This window comes from Macrotis lagotis, chromosome 2 (assembly GCF_037893015.1).
Source record: "Macrotis lagotis isolate mMagLag1 chromosome 2, bilby.v1.9.chrom.fasta, whole genome shotgun sequence".
Classification (NCBI taxonomy): Eukaryota; Metazoa; Chordata; class Mammalia; order Peramelemorphia; family Peramelidae; genus Macrotis; species Macrotis lagotis.
Genome location: NC_133659.1, coordinates 115610831 through 115616830, shown reverse-complemented (window position 1 = coordinate 115616830; position 6000 = coordinate 115610831).

The following is a 6000-nucleotide window of genomic DNA, read 5'->3' as shown; positions in this document are numbered from 1 at the left end:
GAATGATTAAATTATGGCGAGTTAATTGCACTTCAAAAGTTGTTTTTAAAAGTTGTCAGCAATTCTCTTCTGGCTCAGGTTTAATTTAAGAACATTTGGGAATGAAATAAAACATTTCTAAGTCACTTAACAATTAAGAAAGGAATACAGCAAGAAAATAACATTTAGCTTCTATAGACACGAAGCCCTTGTCTCCACATGGAATGTGCATTTAACCAGCAGGGCAGGGGATTGTGACCAGTAATGGTCTTCAGATATCTAGTTAACCAGAAGCAGAAACCTGGTGAGTAAACCTTTTTTTGCCTTAAGTCAACAGGAAACTGTGTTAAGAAAGGCAGGCAGGGAGGGATGTGTCACCTTTTTCGATCAATCAATTCAGTCTTGTCTGATTCTTCATGACTTCCACTTGGGGCTTTTTTGGCAAAGATACTGGAGTGGCTTGCCATTTCCTTTTCCATCTCATTTTACAGATGAGGAAACTGAGGCAAATAGGGTGAAGTGACTGACCCAGGGTCACACAGTTGGCAAGTATCTGAGCTCAGATTTAAACTCAGGAAGAAAAGTCTGCCTGACATCCACTGCATCACCTAACTGCACCATCCCCCCATGTTACCTTTTAGGAAAAACTTAATCCAAGTAAGAAGTAGGAGAGGAGCAGCATTGGTTCTGATCGCAAAAGCTGCTACCTAAATTGTTGCTAAATTGTTTTGGGGCCTCCCTAAGTATCAACTCCACTTTTACTCTTCAAAAGAAAGACCTTGAGGTGGGGGTTGGGGGGAGTATCCTGTGCCTGTCTCTCAGGTCCATAGAAGTCACGGGCTGAGACCCAGACTAATTCGGCTGCAGTTCCAGACCTTTGGCAATATAACGAGACTAGATACACACTACTTCAGGGCCAATGTTGGCTAGCTTTATAAGGATAAGTCAATGCTCTTGTTGACACATGAAGCTTCAGTGGTCCCGCTGAATTGATCAAATATAAACCCAATTTCCTATCTGCAGGCATGGATACACTAACAAATTGCATCAGGGGGCTTTTTAACCAAAGCTCTTAAGAAAGCGGATAATGGGGATGGCTGAACATCTGGGGATAGTAGCTGAAAGCTTAAACACCAACACCTATCTTTAAAACTTTCTGATTCTCCCCATTTTACCCCAGTTCCTCCCCTTTCTATTCCTTATTATTTCATTTTATTTATTATTATTTTCCAGAATTTCACATAAATAAGGAAATTGATCTCTGAATGTCCAGAAACTAATTCTAGAAAGCAGGGGCGGGGGGGGGGGGGGGAACAATATAACAAGACAAGAAGCTAAGTATCAAAATATGGCCCTACTCAGTAATCCCTTAATGAAGTATTCACAAGTCCCTTGAGTAAACTAAAAAGGGAGATATTCCAGAGTGCTTGCTAGGAAATATTCCAAGTAATACTTGATTATTCCCCCAGGAAGATCCTTAAAAGAGATAGTACAACATTTAAGAGTCAACTAGTTTAATTATCCAGTCAGAAGAGAGACTTGAGGGACTTAGCTCCAGATTAGCTGCCTGGAAGTCCTGGGAAGAAAGGGGACTTAGAAGTGAATGAAGAATTTATTAATTATTCAGTATGTGAAAATTACCATACTAAGTAGTGATGATACAGATAGAAAAACAAGACAGTCCCTTTTCTTAAGGAGTTACTAACGAAAGAGACAGCATATTTGGGAGTGGATGAAGTAGCAGGGCCAGGACACTAGAAATGAGTCTGTTGGTTAAACAGAAGTATCAGGAAAGATACTGTGTTGCTTACCCCCAAACCACCCCACATTATAGACTCCAAGTGTAGTACCTTCTCTGAACTCTTCCAAAATTCAGCATTCACAAATTTGCGGGCTGATTGACAAGAGAAGTGAGTTCTTCTATCTCAGATGGCTCAGTGGATAAAGCATTGGTCTTAGAATCAGGAGGATGGGAGTTCAAATCCAGCCTCTGACACTTATTAGCTGTGTGACCTTGGGCAAGTCACTTAATCCTGATTGCCCTGCATCCAGGGCCATCTCCAGTCATCCTGATTCATATCTGACCACTGGACCCAGTTGACCATGGTGGAGAAAGTGAGATTGGTGACTTAGCACAGTTCCCTCTCAGTCAAATTCAATTTTTGTACTCGTTAGGTCATCACCTCCCTGGTATTGTAGTCTTCTTCAGGAATGAAGGACAAACGTTATTAGGGTCCAGGTTTCCCAGAACCATACTTCACAAGTCTCAATCAGTGAGTTTCTCTTGAATACTATACATAATGGACTCAAGTATGATCATTTGCTAAAATTTCATAAAGTGCCTCTTTAAACACCTCCCCAACAAACCTGGGATAAACTATCTCACAAGTATATCCAGCATCTAGAGGAAGGGTGCATACAAACATGGAGCACATCTAAGGTAACCATAATAACTCTTGACTTTAGATTATCTATGTTCATTCTCTTCTCCTGGACTCCTCTCCATCATTCCACTCTTTGTTGCCTGAGACATTCTCCCTTGTATCCATTATTGATTCTCTTTTCTTTTGCCAGGGGCACATAGCTTGAAGCTGCTTCTTTCTGACTTTGAGTGACTAATTTTCTGTATCATTATCTGGAGAATGTAGGTGTCTACTCAAATAGATTCATGTTAACATCTCAGTGAGATGGAAAGTGGGGGTGAATCCCAAAGAGCTCTCAGTTTTGAGGTACAATTTGACAGGAATGATCTGCTTCAGGGCAAGTGTACATGGAGAATTTGACTAGAGCAGTGTACCTGTCAAAATGTAACACTTGTTCAGGGGGAACAGGAACCTTTCATGGAATAGAAGGACAAAAGATCGTTGGATCCAGATTTTCAGTATGAGTTCAAACCATGAAAGCAAAATCCCAGATGACAGGACCACTACTTACCAGAGTTTTTCATTCTCTTGCAAAATGAGTTAAACTATTATTTTTCCCTTAAAAAGGTGAAAATGCTGTCTCAGTATTTGATTGACCTAGGGGGGATATAGATCAGATTGCTACCTTTGATACAATTTTCTGGTAGCCTCTGGCCAAGTTGACATGCCTTCCTAGTTACTTTATTTCTTTTTAGGTTTTTGCAAGGCAAATGGGGTTAAATGGCTTGCCCAAGACCACATAGCTAGGTAATTATTAAGTATCTGAGGTCACATTTGAACTCAGGCACTCCTGACTCCAGGGTCGGTGCTCTATCCACTGTGACACCCAGCTGCTCCTTTCTAGTTATTTAAGGGCATAAAAATATTCAGATACATGGAGAGGACTATTCAGATGAGGTAGATGTCCTCAGAACACCTAGATGCCATACCTCATCCTACTAAACAAACACATTCCCATAAAATAACAAGAGGTCCTTTATCGAAGCTGTGTTCTGGAGTAAAAAATACCTGTAAAAAATACCCTTTCTCCATTACGGCTAAGGCTTTATTTCTTCAGGTTTTTGCATGATCAGCATTTAACAGGGCCCCAGGCCTCCCCTAGCATTCTCTTCACTTTTCTTTGAATATATTCCAACTTATGAATGTCCTTTCTAGGATGAAAACAATATAGCAGATTTGATCTGATAGTGAAGAATAAAAAAGTACTTCCATTATTCTGAACAATATGTTTATCTTTAATATAACCTCTACCTTAGTTTCTTTTGGCTGCTATGTCATACTCTTGAGTTATATGAAAAGTTCCCTTGGTAACTCACTAAATCCCCCCCTTTTTATATGAACTATTGTCTAATTATACCTTGCTTATGCTATAATGTACAGTTTTATTTTTGAAAGTAAGGGTAGGATATAATACTATTTTTGTCCGTATCTGTGATTGCATGATGAAAAAGTTTTAGTGTGGGAATTCCTTCCTACCACACAGACAAAAAAAAATCTTCCATATTTTATGGTCTTACAGGGTAGTCTGGAGCACTAAATCTTCAATTAGTTGTTTAAATGTCCTATAAAATATAATAATAATATAACCAATAGAAGAAATAAATAATAATAACAGTCTTTAGAATTAAGCACAATTTTTCTTGCTGACATACTTCAAACCAATTATAGAAATTATTATGTCTATAAGCGTAAATTGTTGGGGTCATTATTTTTAGTAGCTGGGTCATTACTTTTATGGATGATCTATGGAAGGAATAATAATAATAATTAGCATTTACATGATGCCTCAAAATAGACAATGTACTTTGAAAAACGTCATCACATTTTATTCTCACAAAAAACCTGGGAAGTGCTATTGTTATTCTTATTTTTAGATGAGAAAACTGGGACTGATAAGAGTTACTTTTTTCAGAGTCACATGTCTAGTAAGGATCTGAGGCTAGTTTTGAACTAATGTCTTCCCAAATTCAGATCTACAGTCTATGCATCATACCACCTAGCCGTCTCATTAAAACCCATTCTGTGATATATGTTATATCATCATAACCTGGGGAGATTCTTTGGATCCTAACTTAGTCATCTAATACATTAACTCTTCTAGACCAATATCATCTGCAAAATTTGTTAAGGATCCTTTCTATGCCTTCATCTAGCTTATTGATCAAAGTGTTGATTACCACAGGGCCAAGAAGAAAACTTTCCATGAAGGCCTCATTATAAGTAGCCAGTAATTCATTAATGATTTCTTTGGAACATTCTCCTCAGTTATGATCAATCTAATATTTTCATCTAGCCCATATTTCCCATTCTACCTACAAAGAAATCATAGAAGACTTGGTCTAACAGAGAGTTTTTATTGGAACCCCCTTCAGAATAATGTTTTTAGATGTATAAAATAAAATATTTAGTATTTCAAAGGAAAGCAATTATGTTGAAATATAGATATCAAACTTTCCTAAAAAGTTCACTGATTTCAGATTAAGAAACTTTAGTCTATAACATCAACATGGGGGGATGATCAACTCTGATGGACTCGATCATTCCATCAGTGACAATTTTGGGCTGTCTGCAATGGAGAATACCATCTGTATCAAGAGAAAGAATTGTAGAGTTTGAACAAAATCCAAAGACTACTACCTTTAATTTAGGAAAAAAAAACCATTATCTTATTATGTAATTTTGCTGTCTTTTATGCTTTATTTTTCTTCCTTAAGGATATGGTTTCTCTCTCATCACATTCAACTGAAATCAATGTATACCATGGGAACAATGTAAAAACTAACAAAATGTCTTCTGTGGAGAGTGGGGGGAGGGAAGCAAGATTGGGGGGGAATTGTAAAACTCAAAATAAATAAAATCTTTCTAAAAAACCCTTTGGTCTACGATCATGATAAAATCCACATATAGTTGTTGTATCTAGGGCATTCCTGCAATTCTCTTGTCTAGAACTCAAACAATTAGTGGAACTGTATAGTTTCAAGTTTATGAACTATCTCTATCAATGCTGACTGCCACTCATCTATAACTAAGTAAATGGGCCTAGCTTTTTGCCCAAAGCACAAAAACTAAATGACTTGCCCTGAGTCACATAGTAATTGCTAGGGATGAATTGGAATCCAGTCTTCTCAACTTCTATCTAATAGGTCATACTGCCTTCATACTAGTCCTGAAAGCCTTTTGACATAGGAATTGTGATTATTCTATATTGAATTCTTCTTGATGTACCCTTATTGGCTCTTAGTGATCATCATTTTTGTATCTAAGTTCCCATAAACTTACATTTTAAAATTTAAACTTCCCAAAGAGCCATAGTCAATGATTATTCATTTTCCTAAAGAATGTTTCTCTTTCTCATCATCATGTTATCATAGGACTCTGTGCTCGTAACTCATCTAGTCCCATACCCTTATTTCATATATAAGGAAAGACAAATGAAGTAAAGACAAATGAAATGACTTCACCAAGGACATGCAATCAGTAAGTGCTAAAGCTGCAATCTGAACTCAGTACATCTGAAATCCAAAATTCTTGATTATATCATGTAGTAATTAAATAAATTTTTAATGTCATATTATGATGAATTTCTTTTCCTTCATGA